The sequence below is a fragment of the Coturnix japonica genome, chromosome 11, assembly GCF_054131305.1.
Source record: "Coturnix japonica strain WE chromosome 11, WE-NBRP24, whole genome shotgun sequence".
In the NCBI taxonomy this organism is placed as follows: Eukaryota; Metazoa; Chordata; class Aves; order Galliformes; family Phasianidae; genus Coturnix; species Coturnix japonica.
In genome coordinates, this window is record NC_140673.1 from 27,535,770 (window position 1) to 27,555,628 (window position 19,859).

The 19,859-nt window shown below is 48.3% G+C and overlaps 1 protein-coding gene across 8 annotated transcripts in view; it reads right to left on the reverse strand.

Moving 5' to 3' along the window:
• Positions 1-19,859, reverse strand: part of JAK1 (Janus kinase 1) — a 51,626-nt gene extending 31,767 nt beyond the window's left edge. For 6 of the 8 annotated variants that reach the window (XM_015870745.3, XM_015870743.3, XM_085512378.1 and 3 more), the window contains exon 1: positions 18,773-18,907. The gene's annotated coding sequence lies outside the window, so the exon portion shown is untranslated. Of the gene's footprint in view, positions 1-244; positions 503-18,772; positions 18,908-19,646 lie in introns of those variants that run through there. The other 2 variants (XM_085512376.1, XM_085512379.1) reach the window with 2 other exon arrangements.

The following is a 19,859-nucleotide window of genomic DNA, read 5'->3' on the forward strand; positions in this document are numbered from 1 at the left end:
TAAGCCAATACTCCCAAACTTTCTACACACAAACTAGATATAAGTTCTCTATTTTCTTCCCATAGAACAATCACTTTTAAAGAGTTTTATTACTAAGATTGATGCTGATGGATCTGGAGGGGGATTCCAGGCTTAAAAAGGATGGACAGCTTGTTTTTACTTCTGCCTGGGGAATGACATTAATGATCCCTTTCCTATTTTATGCTCCCTTCCCCACCGCTCGCTGCTGTCCCTCTGCCTGCACCTCTCAGAGGTGATGGAAGCACTCTGGCAAGGAGCCACGCCATCTTCCTAGCAATGCAGCACATCTTCAGGAAACTCAGCCTCTTCCTGGTGACACGGCACTGACTGAAGGGGTTTCCTGAAGTTCAATTCTGATGCGTGGAAAAGCTTGCATGGAAATCAGTTGGCGTGGCAAAGATCTCCAGATCTGTGTTTTCTTGGGTGAGCAAGTAGTAAGGGCGTGCTGCGGAGGAAAACACGTTGTAGGTGTTGCACAGATCTACCAAAAAAAGCAGGAGTGGAAATGTAAGAAAGAAAGAAAGAATGGAAGGAAAGCCACAAAACCACATGCAGCATTCCCTCTCTGCCAGCGGAAAGACTACAGGGCCAAGGTCATTGTGCAGCTCTGTGCTGTGGATGTCAGGGCATCTCAAAGGTACTGGGGGTTCCCAGTGCCCAGCAACATGCTGGGACTTTTATAGACCTTCAGCGCCTCCCTGCTTCCTGCAGAAAGCAGCCTGGCAATCCAGGGCCCTTTTGCTCTGGAATATTGGTGTGGGAACAGCATTCCTACACAGCCACCAAGACGGGGGTGAAGCACTTGGGTTGTCCATCACCTCCAGATGGCCATCCCTTCATGGCCACCTCTATGATCCACTGGTGATCCTCAATAGGGAATATAACATTTCTTTTGTTTTTAAAGAAAGAAACCTTGGGTCTACAGTGGCAGAAGCCAGACACCCGATCCTGCCTTAGATCTGTAGTAAGAAGCAAACCAAAACAAGGGAACAGCTGATGCCTAGCAAAGGTAAGACTGGTTTAACAGCATCCAAAAACTATCAGCATGCCTCTCCTGCAAGCCAAAAGAGGAGAAATTAAATTACCAAGGCAATCAGCACCTACATTAGCAACTAGAGTGGATCTGCAACTTGGCTGCCTCTAACACAAGGCAGAGTTAGCAGCAGTTTCTCCAAACACCAAGGAGATGAGTAAGCAGGCTTCACACACGCTGCAGCTTTCTGGTTCGTGAGTATGTAAAGCATGCAAAGAGGCTGGGACTTAATGGTGACCACAGAGCTACTGCAGAGCTGCCCTTGGCCAACTGCCCCCGGCTGCTCTCAGTCTACTCAAGCAAAGCTCCCAGCGCAGGAACCACGCTGGGTCACTTCTCTTGCGGCCAGCCCTGTAGCCACTTCCTTGAGGCAGCTACAGACACTCTTAACCTTCTTCATTTTCAAGCCACAAAATGGAGCCCCTCGTCCCAGTTCTCTCAGCCCCTTCCTTCCTCCTGCCCTGAGCTTGAACTGCACATGGGGGCACCAAGGGGTACCAGCCCCCCCATGCACCAAATGCATGAGGGCATCTTAGATGAAGGGGAATTGCCACAGCAAGACAGATTTGCCCAGCATCATCCTTCAACAGGGCTGAGGTGCCCAAAAGCACCTCCAGAGAAGCAGGAATGGGCAGCAGGAACTCCTGGCAGCAAGGAGCAACCTCAAGACAATCATAGCAGCCCTCAGAAGGAACTAACCCATCAGCAACCCTTTGCATTGTCACCTACTGCAACTAAATCACTAATTAAAGCTTCATCAGTTTTAAATATCTGGTCAACAGCTGTTCTGCACATAGCAGGAACTCCCCAGATAGTTTTAGTTGCAAAGATTTCTGGTACTCACAGGCTTCCTGCGGTGGCTTTGCACTTTACTCAGTGTGTTTTGATGGTTGGTTTTTCTTTATTTTTTTTCTTTTCTCTTTTGTTTTAATGTGGTGAGAAAATTTTAAAGCTCACTCTTAAGGGCCCACCATTCAGAACAGGCTATAAACAAAAGCAAACAAAACATTACATGGTTATCTTTGTCCTTCTGCACGAAGCAAAACCACCACCAAAGACATCTACAAACCAATAAACATTCTTTCTATAAAGCACTTGCAAAACCATCCAATTTCACAGCAAACTTTGGATTTGCTACCAACAGCGAGAGTAGCTTGGCCTGAAAAGGCTTTTACCCCTCTCTGCATTCTTTGCTCTCCTGTTTTTAAGCAAAAATCATCTTGCTGTAATGGGAACCCCAAAGATAAATAGAACACAATGCGCCGATCTGGATGGAGAAGACAGAACCATAGAATCATTTGGGCTGGAAGAGTCCTCTGAGACCCTCAATCCATCCCCACCTCACCTCTCTCCACCCTATATGAGCTGCATAATAATTTCTGTTATCTCATGCAAACTACCACCTACGTTTGAAAACACATTTGCTCCACAACAGGTTATTTCTGCTGCTGCTGAGATAATTTATACACAGATGTTTGCTTGCAAAGTAGCCCCCAAGAGGTGCTATGGGAACTATGTTAACCATCATAACTATTTGGACAGTGCATAGAAAAGATGTTCTAAGTTTAGACAAGCTGGAAGAGAGGGCCTGGCTTAGCACTCAGTGTTATAAAACACCAAAGCTAGGGACAGGGCCCAGATGCAGGGACAAGAGTGCTGTGCTGTCACAAAGCACCCACTTGCCATGAGTGACTGGAAATGACAGTCTGAACGCTGTTAAGACACCATTTTAATGAGTGGGAAATGCAGTTTGCTATTGCTCACCTGTTGTGATAAACACACACGTAGCAATTACTGTTCTGCCACTGACTGATGAGCAGAGTACATCTGTGAAATAGCAGTGAACGCTTTCATTGCTATTAGTCAGAGGAAGGAGCTGATGGGCTTGTCAGAGCAAAGTGATGGACAACACCAAGGTCTCCCTCCTCCTCCATCCACTGCTTTGTTTGTGCTCTCAGCCCTTGACCTTGTTGGGGAGCACAGAAAGCAGCTCAGCCCCAGATCCCTGGCAGGGCTACAGTGCTACATGCTGTAACCCTGCATTAAGGACCTCTCCTTTGAATAAGGTATTACAAGGGCCAGCCAGGGCAGCTGCAAGCATGGGGGAAACAGGAAGGACAGAAAACAGTGCAGAAAACAACCATTACGAAGAAATGTAGCTCCCTTTAAGAAGAGGAGATAAGCCCCAAGCATCACCTGTAAGGGTGATAAACAGCTACAGATCTCATTTCCAGTCCTTATTCTCAGATCCAAAACTGTAACAAAGAGTTAAAACTGGGGGGAAAAAAACACATTTTGCACACATAAGATTATGTCTTACTAAAGAATCAAATACAAGTAAATGAGCAGAAGCCAGTTAAAATAACTGAAGCTCTTTTAAAACTTGAGCTTTGCCAAGTAATAAGGTGACCAAAAAGATGAGCCCAACTCGCAGTGGCTCTCTGATATTGATATCTCCATATCTCCAGTATGGAATAGCTGTGGTGTTATGAAGGCCAGGCTGCCAACAGCTGCAATTAAAGGCTCATCTAACAGTTGGTGTCAGTTTGAAGTAGTTGAACACCCTGCTGCTCACCTAGGGCTGTTTTAATCTCTCAGGACAACAAAAGCAACCAACAAATTAGTGTTTAAGCTGAAGCAGACCTTGCCACAAGCAGCTTGTGAGGCAGGAACACCGGCTGGGAAGGAACCTGTAGATCAAGTCCACTCCCCCACCATCATCAAAGCAGCTGATGTCAGCAGCCAGCCTGCCTGCACACACCTGGGCTGATCAGTACCTCAAGATGCTATCAGAGACATGGGCTCATTACAGTGAAAGCTGCAATGAGTTTTTTCAGCATAGAACTTGATGAACGTCCACCATCCAACTGCACTGTGAGCACTGTGGCTTGGCAGGGTGAGCTTGTCACAATCAAGAGACTTGCTGGAGCACAGCTTTTGTCAACTACCAGCCATATCCCAGCATTGCCCTGTCAAGCAAACAAAGTATTTGCATTCTGATCATTCAATCTCTTGAACAAATACACGGGCTATTTTTAACTAGCCAGATAAATGGGGTAAGTTTTACTTGTTGACCTCAGAGTTGTGTCAACAGCGGTTCAAAGGTAGTAAGACACGTCACTGGCTCTGGTGTACAGTGCTGAGCTCTGTTTGAGCCCCGTCTGTGTTATGGATGTTACAGCTCACACTGCAGATCTCAGAACCATCTCACTGATGGTCTGGTCACAGCATGACCAAGCCTTGCCATTACACTTATCTGTGCTCAGATGGGCCCTACTGTGGCCAGCACCTGATATGGAGTTATAGGACAGGATCCCACCCCACACAACAATCTCAATCTGGCAGCCTAATTATTTTCCTGCCTAGAAGGTCTTCCACATCTTCTGGTTTACCAATCCAGTTTAACACTTCTCCCAAATTTTGGTAGGGCTGAATCATCTCACACTTACTTATGAGTCACTGATTTATCTCTTTAGGGAGCATCTGCTTGGCCCATTTGCATTGCTGTTGCATGGTAACTTGGTAGCCTCCCTACTAGCAATGAAACCATCCTACTATGAGTATCACACAACTTACAAAAGCTGTAAAAGAAATTGAGTCACATATGCTTCATACTTCTGAATAACAAGTGGAACTCTTTGAAATCTAATGAGATAAGGTCTGTGGAAAGTTAAATACAAAAAAAGTTGTACTATTCATCATGTCATAGTACGTTTTCAGGAGTCTACTAGCATTCCTAAGAGTACCTTCATAATACAAACATTTACAGCAGCTTACCATCAGCAGGAGCAATTTCATAACAGTTTATGGCCAACCCTCACTATTCACTTTCCAACCATAGCTTTGTTTCAGCCCTTTAGAAACGCACAGGAGCAAATGTCACTTGGCTGCAGCCCGCCCTCCCTCCCTCTTTGGAAGCTTTGGTTTTAGAAGCATTACATTGCTGCAGTGGTTTGACACCAACAAAGCAGCAGGCACTGCTTTGCCTCTTGGAGTCCCAAGGCAGAGCACACACAACAGGTCAGCCTTGCATCCCTATAGGCCAGCAACCAAAAGTTATCTCCATTTTCACAGCCCAAACAAACCCATCTTAATCCACTTCTGCCAAAAAACCTCCAGCCTCAAGAACCTGTGACCAAACCTCACTCCTTAACTCCAGTGCCAACACACACAGCTCAGTTAACCTGGCCCTGCATTGGGAACTATTGTGAGCAGCACAATGAGAGACTGCCAGCCAGCACAGGGGTTGCACTGCTGCAAACAGCACCTACACTGCAGCCATTCCTGCAGCCATACCAGGAGCTGAGGACGGCAGGGGAGCAGCAGCTGCAGAGCTGTACAGCAGCAAATCCACGGGCCATGCTCTTGCCCCTTTGTTGGCTGAAGCCCCAATCCTCACTGAGCAGCAGTAAACAGGAAGCCAGCACTGAACTCCATGACACACACATGCACCCCGAGCAACCTCCCTTACTTCTTCCTCCTGCAAATGCAGCTGTCAACATCTGTACAAAGAATACTTATGTCTGGCAAGAAGTGAGTCAGGGCTGCACCTTACTGGAAATAGAAGCTGTCGAGGTGAACGTGCTGCTTTCCCAGGAAAGGCAGCACTCAAAGGATAACGTCAACTGCCATCAGAGTTCTCCTGCAGAAAAGCCATAAATTAGACATTCACTGCAGCTAAAAGCCAGAAACACTTTTAAAATAGGTCACACCCCTTACAACAGAGCTCTACCCAGTGAGGTGGAGAAGCATCCATAGGAACCAGCACACAACTCACCACCACCTGCCTTGTACTGCAGCTGAGCCTCTGCCCACTGGCTGCAAGGACAGGTCTCAGCACCAATTTACACCTGCAGGGCCAGACTGATGCTGTGAATGCTGGGCTGCAGGACTTCGGAAAGCACAATGAGTACAGAGATGATGGCAAGACCTAAACATCTCACAAGAGGCAGGACTGAAGACATCACTCCAAATCAATAAAATAAGCCATTGCCACAAAAAGCAGCTCGAATATCTAACAGCTTTTAACTACTTTCCTGTAAAAAAAAAGCTTAGTACAGTAAATGTGAGTAAGCAAATATTAAAAATAACTAAGCAGGGCAATCGCTGTTAGCAGTGAGTCAAACACTATGACTCACCCTGAGCACCTCCTCCATACCTACCTTCCCAGAGCTGCTCTCAGTGCACAGACTGGACATGTCACTGCCAGCCCTGGGACCTCTGAGATGTTGTTCCCACACCCCACACTCCCCCCTGTTTAGGTTTCATCAGAATTCTGTACAAATTCATTCCACCTTCAATGATCACTGATAAACAAATGACCCATGGGATTATACTATAAGGGACTAAAAGACAGCACTAAGAAGGATGAAAAGTTATTTAGTTCTCATAATTAAATCACCCCCCAAAAGTTCTACAGGCAACTACCAGGCACCTCAGTTTAGCAAATACCTTCCAGTCCCTCCTTCCTCTCCAGCTGCAGCCATGCTGAGTTACTGAGCTGCTCTAACACAACCTGCAGAGAAGCCCTCACATTGGGAATGTGAATGCAGTGTGAATGCAGCACCTGTGGCAAGCTTTGTTCAAATCACCACAACCAAAGAAACAAACTCAAACAGTTAAAACCCTTTTAAAGCACATCTCTGTTTTACTTACAGGAAGTACTGGTCAGAGATGGGGAATTTCCATCTAGTGAAGTTCGTAACCTCTATGCTTTGACTGTACATTTACGATCAAAACATCAGAGGAGAAGGGAAAAGCCATCCCAGGAGCTCAGCAGCACCTGTGCAATCAAGGCTAATCAAGCTATTCACAACTACAATCCACTGCATGCACACTGTAGGTGGCAATATGTCATCTGGACACTTAGATACATCAGCATTCCTCCACAGCTACCAATGTGCTAAAAGAACATACATACCAAAGCCTGATTTGCAGTAACATAGTGATATGTTACATATATTTTGGTGTATTAAGAGACCACTAATAAAACAACAAGGGGAAGAAGAAAGAGGGGTCAATGGCAGCTAAGCAAAGCACAGTAAGTCCATTGGTATGCAGCCTCCAGAAGTGACATTGGGGTTTTTTTAATGACATCCTTATTTCTCACTGACAAACCAACCAGAAGCTTCACTTGAGGCTGAGCATTTTGTGAGGGGACAACATCAGGGGAGAAGCAAATGCACGAGGAGAATCACAGCCCTAAGGCGTGTAGGAGAAACACCCTTAATTATTTTAGGGAAGACACAGGCTGTGGAGTGCTGTATCTGCACTACTCGCCAGCTACCACGTACATTAATTCCTCCTAGTGACTTCTCTATCATACCGTGCCCATCTTAAAAATGACTCCTTCCAGCTCTTCTCCACCAGGACAAGTCTAAATGACCTGGTCTGGGGGCATCTTTGCTCAGAGGAAAGTAAAGACAGACAAGTATTATGCCCACACTGACCATTAGCTTTGCTATCAAACGGCATTTGTCTGCTTCCAAACCTAACCGAGGCTCACAGCGATAAACTCTGAGCTCAAGCTGTCGAGTCAGAAAAACAGGAACTGAGCTCGAGAGCTGGGGTTTCGTATTTCCCCTTTTCTACTTGATACCAGAACTAACAATATATTTGGCATCTAGGACACCACGAGACAAAAAGCGTCCTGAGTTTAGGGAGGGGAGGAAGAGGAGCACTTGAAATCAGCTCTGTGCTGTGAAGTCAGGGCTCTAGTTTTCAATAGAGAGAGTGGATTCACACAGTGCTTACTCCTTTTTATAGTTGTATGATAATAAAATAGTTCTACGATAAAGCAATACACAGAAGAGTGAACACAGCCCCAAAGCAGGAGGGATCACAGGGAGATCTTCCCATCTGAAGGCTGGGGAAGGGGATTGAAGAAGAGGAGTTAAGTTTGAGGAGGTTTCCAGCACACTTCTCCCCTGTTTTTGTATGCTGTGGTGCAACTCTATGCTTCACAATTACAAAGCCTGAATTTCAGAACTGAAGACTATTGAGAAAAGGGACTGTTAGCAGGCAGCTGGGCATCGCCTGCTTCCCTCCAGGCCTGCAGGCAGACAGCATGCAAACACTGCTGGGCTGCCCTTCTGGAGAAAGGCATTTCACTTAATGCTTCCTACAAAGTAATGCTCAGGGAAAAAAGCTTAGGGGTGCAGAACAGGCTGCTCAAGTGCACTCCTGTAGAAGCCAAGAACCAAACCAGGAGGTGTCACAGAACACGTGGCACCAAACCCAAACTCAGCGCTCTAAGATGGCCACCTGAGAGTCAGCTGTAAACACTTATAACCATAAAAGTACTTCCTTTTTTTCTGTCTTTAGAATTGCAGAATGGATGGGTGTCATTGGGAGGGACTTTGAAATCATCTCACAGCAACCCTCCTGCTTTGTGGTTGCCAGCCACTGGGTCAGGCAGCAGCTCGGGTGCCTTGGGCACCTCCAGGGATGAAACACACACAAAAGCAGCTTAGAAATTCAATTGTAATTAACAAAGCTGACACATTCTATTATGCTGCTGGTTTATTCTAAATATCCCCAGCCTTACTTTGCTCAGACTCTACAAGTACCTGCCATCCCATACCAGGTGTTCCACATCATCTGGAACGTGAGACAGACCAGAAGCTTCACCCCAAACCACTGTGCCAATGGGCTGCCACCCCCTGTAAAGCCAACTCGAAATGCATAAAGACTTTAAAAGGGCCATGATGCTGGACTAAATTCAGAATGTAGTTAAGAGTCAACCAGCCATAAGGGCTGTCCATCTGTAATCTCATCCAGTGCTCTATGCTTCAAAAGGTTTTCTCTGACAGAGAAGACACACAAACACCACCTCTGTCTCTGGACACTGTGCTGGATGCTCCTGATACCACTGGTTGAGTGTCCTGGGGACCACAGGAGTCGCATGCAAACCCAGCCTCATAAACCTACAGAATACCAACACATCCTTACAGGACTCCAAAGCTGAAAGTGCTGAGGGAAGAGGGGATTTCAGTACTTCCCACAGCTTCTCCTTCTTACTCCAAAAGCCATCTTACAGCAACGTGCTGGGGGGAGTCACAGGCAATTGTTTCTGGGGATGTACCTGATGGTTTTGGCTCCAGCAGGACCATCACCCACATGGGATGAGGGTGCTCATGCAGCGCCCACCCCACCTTCACATTGCTCTACTCCATGCAAACCAAAGCTTTCAGCAGAAAAGAGGGTCTTGATAATGCTTGTCAATAGGGCTCATTAGCAATGCTGTTTCTTTTTTAAAGCATATGATATCCACAGCCATGAGATCATCAAATTTTCCCTTTTGTCACCGACCCTCAGCATCTATTCGCTTCCAAACAGTCCTTTTGTCCTTCCCAGCACTCAGTGCACAATTAGCCTCTCAGTATTAATCTCTTCTGAAAACATGAAAGTCTTGTAGAATAAGATCATAATCATATCATAGAACTACAGAACAGCCTGGGTTGAAAAGGCCCACAGTTCTCATCTGGTTCCAACCCCCTACTATGTGCGGGGTCACCAACCAGCAGAGCAGAGCCACATCCAGCCTGGCCTTGAATGCCTGCAGGGATGGGGCATCCACAGCCTCCTTGGGCAACCTGTGCCAGTGCTTCATCCTTTGGCAGAAGACATTCAAGAACAAATTCACCTGAATGCAAGGAAAAGACTAAGAGCTCTCTCCACAGAACTACTGTGAGAAGAACTCAGTTCCTAACATCCGCCAAGATAGAAACCTGCCTGCTCCTACTTCACTGCCAGCCATAACAAGGAAGGCCAAAGCACACCCAGAAGGAGCAGCTCCACACTTCTTTGTTTCCTACAACGAGAACAGAAGACCTCATTTATTGCATCAAATACCAGATCACTGCCTTTCTTTATTGTTTTTTTGCAAGTAATTTTGACAGCTAATGGGCTGTGACCAGAAGTCACTGAAATCAGGGCACAGGGTTTCATCTAGGCTGCTTTTTCTGCTTGCTTTTACTGCATTCTTAACCCGGTCACCAGAAAAATGCTCCATCAGAGCCTCTGGAACAGCCACCCTGTCATTTCAGCTACGAATGATGGAACTTTGAGAACTACAGAAGCCACAAAAAATATTTTTAGCTCTTGTTGATTCTTTTCTATTTATTATAATAAGAGAAAAAGCAGGTGTGGTATGGGAACTGAATGAGCACATCCCAGACCAGGCTGCGAGCATCTGATGGAGCTGTGGGAATACCTGATCATTGCAGGAGAGTGGGACCAGATGGCCTCTAAAGGTCCCTCCCTTCCCTTCCAAACCATTCTGTAATTGCTTTTTTAATAGATATTCCAGCACAAAATCATTCCTTACTCGCTACTAGCACTGATTCTTTTGAGGACTGCATCAAAAGAAACTCCAGCAACAAACCCAACTGCAGAACTGCAGGCTTTGTTCTGGGAAGGAATTGGGTTTTGTTCACATGTCAAAATGAAAATAGAACTGGTTGGTGCACAAAGGAAGCAGAGCTTGTTTTCTGAAGCATAAAGGTGGCACAAATGCCATTAGCAAAAATGTATCAGAATCAAATTATGGTTTTCTTTGCCAACATTGAGGGCCTGTGCCTTATAACTAAACCATAGCTACAAAATCATTATTGGAAAAGGGAAAGAGCACAGAACCATTGCAAAACTAATTGGTGTGAGCTCTTCCCTACCGCACATTACTCACACAAGAAAAAAATACATACAAGTTCATTTTTTCAGGTCACAGCTCCTGGAAATGAACAGGAACCAATTCAATCCGAACCACAGTTCGCCTCAGCTGTAAAACATGAAAACCTGACGTAGGACTCGGGATGCAAGAAATCAAAACAAAGCCCTAAAACAGCATTGCAAAGTCAAAAACAGGTTGCAGAATGCTTTCATATATTCACAGAACGGCCTGGGTTGAAATGCTCATCTCTTTCCAACCCCCTGCTGTGTGCAGGGTCAGCAACCAGCAGCCCAGGCTGCCCAGAGCCACATCCAGCCTGGCCTTGAATCCTGCAGGGATGGGGCATCCACAGCCTCCTTGGGCAACCTGTGCCAGTGCGTCACCACCATCTGGGTGAAAAACTTCCAACCTAAGATCCAACCTAAACCTCCCCTGTCACAGTTTAAAACCATTCCCCCTTGTCCTATCGCTGTCCATCCTCACAGCCATTCCCCATCCTGTTCATACACCCCCTTCAAGTACTGGAAAGCCACTATGAGTCTTCTCTTCTCAAAGCTAAACCATCCCAGTTCCCTCAACCTTTCTCCACATGAGAGCTGCTCCATCTCTCTGATCATCTTAGTGGCTCTCCTCTGGACTCGTTCCTTACCAAAGGACCCTCACCACACCAAGTTTCTCCACATTATGTGCCTTCTCAGGTCAAATTCCCAATGCAGTCTCTTTACCACCTGCTGATGAGCTCTGCTATCATGGCTTTCAGCAGAGCAAATGCTAGTGTCTGCCAGCTGTGCCTGTCTGTGAGCACCTGCTCCATGCAGTGCCCTGCTAGAACCCGGAGCTGTGCAGGGCTCAGGTGTGCACTCGTTAACAAATTAGAATCAGATGGTCCAACAGTGCTTATTAAACTACCCTCAGCTGTAAGTCACTATGAAAAAGGATTTTCTTTTAAAGCATAATGCAGTTAAGGCAGCAAAAAAATAAAAAAAAATAAAAAAAATCACACAAGCTTGTATCAAAGCTTTATCTTAAGGAGAAGAAAGTCCTCCTACCTCTGGCAATGCTCTGGTCCTCTGGAGCTTCATTTTCCTACCTTGATCACTGCACAAACCTCAACTGCTACAGCAGTGCAGCTGCCCACACTGGAGCTCCCTTGACCTTCAATGCAGAACCAGCACTGCTGGAAGTGCTTTAAAACTGTGAGCTGAAGTGTGTGGTAAGACTTACTTCTAGACAAAGCCATTGGAGAAGATGCTGCCGTCACCAGCTTCAGCAGAATTCTCAGTTAGAAGTGCAGTTTGCATCTCAGCTGTGCTTTAAAGGCTGAGCCCACTTCAAGAACTCATGCCAAGCTCTGTGGTGTGTAATTGCTCTGCAGATACACACCGATCTGCTTTGTGCTGCATTTGCTTCAAATTCTAACACAAACAGGAGTTAGAAGGGTGTATGCACACAAGCAAGCATAGCAATTCATTGCTAATTAAACAATGGGTTGAAAAAGTGCTAAGGCGTTTGTTCAAAGAAAGCAGGAAACAATCTCCAGGCATGCAACCATGCTGGCATTGCCTCCAGAGGGGAAGCTAATCCGTGCCCCAGAGTTCTTTCCCTATAAAAACAGTCCTATCACACATTTACAGGTTGGCAGGTCTTGACCTCGTCATATAAAATTAATTTAGCATACAGAGCAACAGGGTGGTTCCGTGCACTTCCCTGCATGCTAAGTGATGCACTGTGTGTACATGGGTGCAAGATAGCTCCAGCAGATACTACTGCATGTACACAGGGCTACACAGAGTTGAACTGCTTCCACTTCAGGGCATGCTGGTGCCCCAAAAGCAGGATTTTCATGACACAAAGCATTCAAGTTCAAACAGCTCTGCAGAAAACTGGGGAGGGAGCTGATGGGAAACCGTCTGCACTGCAGCAGGCATCCATCCAGAGCACCTTGCTCAGCTGGAGGGGTGACAAGTCACAACAGGAGAGCATTAGGATAGGACCCTGTGACCTGCAATGTGAAACCAAGGTCTTACCAGCAGCCCTACAGCGCTGCTTCCCTCCTCCTACACACACAGCAAGCCAAGAAAAACGTTGCCTCATTTTTCTCTTAATTCTACAGCAAACTTGCAAGAACGTGGAGCAATGAGACCCAGAGACACCTTTACTGCAGGGAAAACTTCCAGTCAATACCAACAAAGGCAGAATAGTGAATCTGTACAGCAAAGCAACAGACAGGGTCTTGGGTCTGAGGCAGTGCTCACATATACTCAATATCCAGGGATTTTAAAGTTGCTTTTCATTATTATTATTATTACTAAAGTGAAGCAAGTCCTCTGCTTGCCAGAGCCTTACTTACACAGCTTTAACTTGCCTGTTTTGCAGTCACACATACAGGAAGTTGAAGGAACTGAAAACCCACCAGGACTTTTTTCCCCTGTCATCTGGCAGAAGATTGCTGTTCTTATACTGTAAAAATGAGCATTTTTAAGTCAGCTATCCCCAAGCCAGATATCCCCACAGGTGTTTCTAATAGAGAAACAGTTACAAGGCACGAGAGCGCTTGACTATTTCAGGTGGTGGCCTCTAGCACCTGTAGGCAGCTCTAAGAGCAAACCAACTCCAACCACTCCAGCTTTGGACGTGGTGAAAGGAAGAACGTGTTGAGTTCTGGAACTGCAGCCATTACTGCAACACAACCATCAGCTGCACCCTTCTCTCTCTTCAGTTTAAGTCCCTGATGTACAGAATGCCATAGACTCTGAGGGGGAAAAAAAGCCTGGATTAATGGGAGAAGAACAACTACTTGAAGTTTCCACTAGGAAAGCCAGAGGGGGGGATGAGGTGCTGAGGGGTGTTCACCCTCAGGGTGCTATTAGCACCCATTGCTCAGCTCTAAGTCAGCAAAACACCAGCTGGGGCAATTCAAACCACAGGACAGCACCATCAGCCAACACAGCTAAATGTAGATCTCAAATCTAGGATAAAACACAGCAGGAGCAAAGCAGCCAATTAGCTAAGCTGGGATTCAGAGCGAGGTGGCCGTGGCACCTGATGCTCTTTGTGCACATACTGAAAAGGCATCACAACGAGCAGAAAACAAGATTTCCCATGGCAAGATGAAGTCACTGTGTGCCTGGGAACTTAGGACTGCCCTACTACAAACACTATCAGAGGGAAGAAAGGCATCGATTTTAGATGGATCTTTTTGGAGGAAGAGATGCCCCCATGGGGCAGAGAGCTCCAGGCAGGGAGATGTAAAGGAACAGGAGGAGCAGGTGCACACAGGTCAGACTCACCAACTTACCCAGCTGGTTTCTTTTGAACTTTTAAACTCTCTGAATACATGGGCTCGGGCAATTTCAACATTATTAAGTACCTGTTTTGCCAAGCTCTGAGGAAAAGTGAAATACAGAAACACTCAGGAAGTGAAAGGTTATGCCTTGTGCATCTGCAGTAAACACAAAAGAGTGTACAAGAAAACAGCGCTGTGAGCTGTAAACTGCAAATGGCAGCTTGTAAATATGCTTGATCAAGTCTCAGAACTGAGACTTCCCTTCCACACAGGAGACCACAGACTTCTGATGGGACAGACACTGACATTCTTGGGCCAATAAGGACAAAATTAAAGCCAACAAGAGAAGATCCATCACTCGAACCAGCAGGTTTCATTATAAAAGCGTGAGTCTAATGCGACACTTGAACTTGTTGGTACCTTTTGTATCTCTTTTTCTCCTTTCTCTTAAATAATTCATGCCCCACAAAGTAACAGAGCACCAGCAAAAGCCAAAAACTTGCTTTGAAAGCATTAAAATGCTGGTAAAACCCAGAGCAGTGAACGGACGGGTATCTGCGGATGGCAAGCAACAGGAAGCTGCTTAGACTGCACAAGTGCCAAGGCCTGGAAGGTTTGTTTTGTTTAATTTATTGCTTTGTGCTCCTTCTGTCTCAAAACGGGTATAAAAGTTGGGCCTGCCAAATTCATTTCCTGAAGAACTGAATCAACACACAAACACATTTCTCACAGTGCTCCCCCTGCTCCCTCCCTCCCCAAGCTGCAGATGCAGTATCTTGCTCTGCTCCATCCTCCTTAATTAAGGCACTAAAAGGCTCACTTAGGGGGACAGGAGCATTTTTTAATATTTCAGAGTGAGCTGCTGAATCCCAGACCAAGAGCTGCATTAACAGTGATCCAAGTCTGTACAGAAATCACGATGCAGGAGGTCTGGAACTACAAAAGCCAGCAGGTTTCAAGCTCTCTGTCTCTGCCTGCAAGCACCTGTGTACGCACAGCAGTCCCAGAGCTGGGCAGAGCTGCCCTCTCCATCTCAGGTGCAGCAGAAGAGCAGTGCTATGCACTGCCTGAGGCACAGGCCTCTCTGCTGGAGCAGCAGCCTCCAGAATCACGGCTTATAAGAAAGCAGCAGGTCATTGCACAGGAGGAAATGACAAACCTCTGTACCACTCCTCCTTTATTTACAGCTGGAAGATGTTCAGTACTTTGATCTGCAAGGAGCTGTGCTTGCCGCACCACTTGGGACATAATCCAGAGGCAGCAATTAATGTTGGGCAGGAATTTTGACAGGAGTCAGTATTACCTTAATATAAGAAGAAGGAATTCAGCACATCCATGCAAGTCTGGGGCAGAAATGCATTGTAGAAACAAACAATCTGCTTAGCCAAAGTTAGAACCAGCATAGAACCATAGAATGGCCTGTGTTGCAAAGGCCCACAGTGCTCATCTAATTTCAACCCCCTGCTGTGTGCAGGGTCACCAACCAGCAGCCCAGGCTGCCCAGAGCCACATCCAGCCTGGCCTTGGATGCCTGCAGGGATGGGGCATCCACAGCCTCCTTGGGCAATGTGTAACCTGCATCCTTGGGCACAGCTGAAATTAAAACAAGGGACTGGGAACCCACCCACGGCTCCAAAACCCTGCAATGCTGCATTATATGCTTGTCCACCCCATTATTATCATCTCCCTGAGCCTTCCCATCTCCTCCTTGCATGTATGCATATAATGCAAGTCTTGACACACGGTAAATCTTACATGCTGCAATACCCAGAGATAATAGTACTAAACACTGAGCTGATTCAATTTAACGGCAGATCCTCCTTTAGGCAACAGGGCAGCTTAACATAGAAGCCTAGAGCACCAAAACTAACCAAAAAACCACATGTGATGGCTATTTCAAAACAGTGAGCGTTAATAATCACCACCACGTAACACACGCAGAGACCTTAGTTTTGCTATCGATACCAAAAGGATCGCAAAAGGAAAAGCAATATTACCTCTCCAGGCCACCCTGAGTAAGGAGCACTTTTCAATGCTGTCTCAGTGCTTCCAAAGGATCAGGTGAGTGAGAAAAACAAAGCGCTGGATGCTATACCTAGAGCCATTGACTGACACCACAGCAATAGCTTAATGCAACAATTTAGCTGCCAGCCACTCCAAAATGATACATTTTTCCTCCTTGATGAGGTGCCAGCATCTTTTGTTTCCTCCAACCTGCCCCAGTGAGCATTATCGGCCCTTGGAAAAGCTTTCCTTGCACAAGGCAGGCTGACAGAATCGTGTGCTGTGCAATAAAAGCCATTTTCTGTCAGTTTGGCAAGCGCTGGCCATTATCGATACCTGAAATCCAATTGCATCTTAAGTGCTTTAGAGACTCTGAGTGCATTTACAGGAACAATGCCCCATCGGTAAGAAACGACAAACTGCTGGACAGGCTACAAAAGAGCAAATTGCATCTTGCCACTTTATAACAAAATGTTTCATTTTGGATCATTTTTAGCTCCTGCTGTACCCGAGATGAGTCAGGAACCAAAACCAAGCAGCCTTCTGTCCACACCCCCATTTCTTTTCACATTCTCTGCTTTATGGGTTCTGTTACCGACCCTTTTCAGATCCAAATACCAGCCTCAAGGGTTTGCTTTCATCGCTAGAAGTTTTAACTTCTCAAAGCAACTCCAACACCTTCCTCTTCAGGTAAACACGCAGCTCTTCCTTGTGCAACCGATGCCCAACACATCACTCAATTGAACTTCATGTTGTGTTATGAAGCTCTTCCTCCAGGTGCCAGGAAACCTAAGGCTGGGTCTGTGCAGGGGAAAGCCGTGCTGCACTGCAAGCCAAGGGAGGATGGGGAGGAACAGGGTAGGAAGAGTTTGTGAAACCCTCCTGTCTACAGCAGCGCATGTCATGGCAGGATGCAGCCGGGGAACACTCAAAGGTTTTGCCCCCCTGCACAAGAAGGGAAGCTGCCTTCTGTGCATTCAGGTGTTTATCTGCAAGGCTGAACCGCTAAAGAAGAGTTAGTCTAAACTGACCCCTCACTCCACCAGCCAATAGGCCTGGGTTACCTCCAGTCCCTCCAGATGTGAGGTAGAGTCAGTATGGACACGCAGAAAGAGCACGTTCCCAAACAGTTGTAAATTTACACAATCTTCTCAAAAAGGGCCAGTTCAAAAGATTTTCACAAAGCAGAGACTTGCAGGAGTCAACAGATTCATTCCAGCTCCATGTTTATATTCCAGAGCAAATTCAGACCCACTCACTCTGATTTCCTACCAGTTTTTCACCTAACCATTCCCAAAGGTCAAACGCTTGCAGCTTTGCTCTGCACGAGCACAGTATGTGCTCTGTTCCACGGGGCTATGGTGCAAACAGCTCACAGACACGTAGACAAGCGAGATGTTCAAACAGAACAAAATCTCCACAAATAGATTTAGAGAAGCATAAGATCTGCCTGTGATCGCTCGCTTTTAGCACTGCAGACGCTCCAGCATGGGCCGGCTGCAACCTGCTGGCTGCTCGGAGCATCCTGCACTCACACAATCACATTGAACAGCCCAGGTTGGAAGGACCATCTCCAGCCCCCAGTGCCGCAGGCAGGGCTGCCAACCTCCACATTTAATCCTAGACCAGGCTGCCCTGGCCTTGAACACCTCCAGGGATGGACGGGGCACCCACAGCTGTTCCAGCACCTCACTCTCATGTTAAAGAACCTGCCCTCAGCCCACTCCGTTTCAAAGCACCTGTCCTGCCCCGCAGTGTCACCGAGCACAGACCCAGATCGAGGTGCGACTTCCTGCACGTTTCAAAAACAAGTGGCAGAAGGAAACGCCTCCTGCTCCTCATATATGGGCAAAACAGAACCCAGCAGCGATCTCCTGCTCTGGCGATCAAAGCAGCACCAGCACACACACACACACACACACACACACATCTCTGAGCATCGCCTCCCAACAAGAGCCAAACCGGGCCGACTGGAGTTAAATATAAGCACTGATGCAATTTGGGAGGACTCCCATTCTCCCGCACACAACACGCTCCAGCCCCCAGCAGCTCCTGCTTTATTTCCAGCAGGGACATGAGGATTCGTTCCAGCACAGCCGGCCCGGCCTCACCCCACAGCGCCGTGCGGTCGGTCCTTCTGCTTCCACCGCACTCGGCCCGGAGGTGGTTTGGCTTTCAGACCCCTAATTCCCGGTGGTCCCGTATAAGAGCTCCGCACAGCTATTGTACAACCCCCGGCTCCACAGGACGCACACAGACACACCGGGAAGGAGCACCCGGGGGTTTGTGAGCCGACCAAGAGGTGCCTCCACCTCCGGTACAGCCCGAGGCTGGGCCGCATCGCCCGCCCTGAGCTCGCACGGAAGCGCAACGCGGCGTTATCAGCGGGGAACTCCGCTGGGCGCAGCGCGGCCCGTTTTTGATCGGGAGCACCCGGCGATGTGCAGCCGGACTCAGCCCCAACCCGAGCTGCCCCCACCCGCTTCTCTCCTCTCCTTCCCCCCCGCTCCAACGCAGCTCGTTCAGCGGGGCCGAGCCCCCGGATCGCGGCCGTGCGGCTCAGCGGGGCCCGCCGCCCCCTCGCGGGCCGCTCCCCGCACCCCGCCGTCCGCTCTCAGCCCAGCGGCCCCGAAGGGCTCCAGGGGAACCGGCCGCCATGTCCCGGCAGCCCCGCAGGGTTCTCGCCGCCCCCACCGCCACCCTCTTCCCCACGCCAGGCCCGCCCGAGGCCCGCAGATCCCCCCCCCGCCCCACTCACCGCTCCCGTGGCAGCTGGGCCGGCCGTACCCCTCAGCCTCTCGCCCCACGGGGCCGGGGGTCGGCGCGGCCCGGGGTCGGTGCTCGCGGCTCCCGCAGCGCTGGCTATGGGCAGGGCGGCGGTCCGGCACGGCTCGGGGGCCGCCCGCGGAGCATGCGCCGGGCCCGGCCCTCCCGGGGGTGGAGCGGGGCTGATCCCGCCCCCACAGCGGGACCGGGGGATGCGGCACCGCGCCGCCATTTGCTGCCCGCGGGGAAACAGCGGGGCCACGTCCCGGCTGAGTTTAGTGACTGAACCTCGGGGTCAGTGAGAGCGGAGAAGCGCTCCGAGCCCCCCAACCCCTGTCTGAACCCACCCTGCTCAGTGCCACATCCCGCGGCTCTGGGACCCCAACTCCCCCGGCATCCTGTGCCGGTGTCTCGCTGTGCTCTGGAGAACACCTTCCTCCTAATACCAAACCCGTTTGTCGTTGCTTGGCCTCAGAGTAGCCCGACCTCCATCCCAGGTCTGTGTGTATCTTCCCTAATCCCGACAGAATATCACAGAGCCATAGGATGGTTGGAAAGGACCGCAATGATTGTCTGGTTTGAACCCCCTGCTGTGTGCAGGGAGCCCAAGCAGAGCCTGCCTGCACCCTCGGAGCTCCGTATATCAGTGCTGGTGTAGATCCGTGTGTGTCTGAGCTCTAAAGCCCAGCCCCATCTCCACACACACACACACACACACACTGCAGTGTTTCAGTGTTTACACACCTTTCTCAGCACTGAAAAGAAATGTGTTTCTTCGTTGTGGTTTCAGACTCTCAACTCACAGGAAACAGGACCATGGAATCAATGTCAGCAAGAGAACCATCCCCCTTCCCACGGCCACTCACCTACTTGATATTTTCTTCTGAGAGAAGAACCAGCCCACTGCTGTGCTTTGGGAGAACAGCCCTGACAGAGCCATCATTCATTGCCAGCCCTGCTGAGTGTGACAGCTTCCGACACAGCGGCAGTTTCACGTAATTCACGTCAGTTTAATCAGAGCCCGCTGATAGCATCTCTTTGTCACAGTCTTCTCATGCACCCGCAGCATGTGGGTGTGC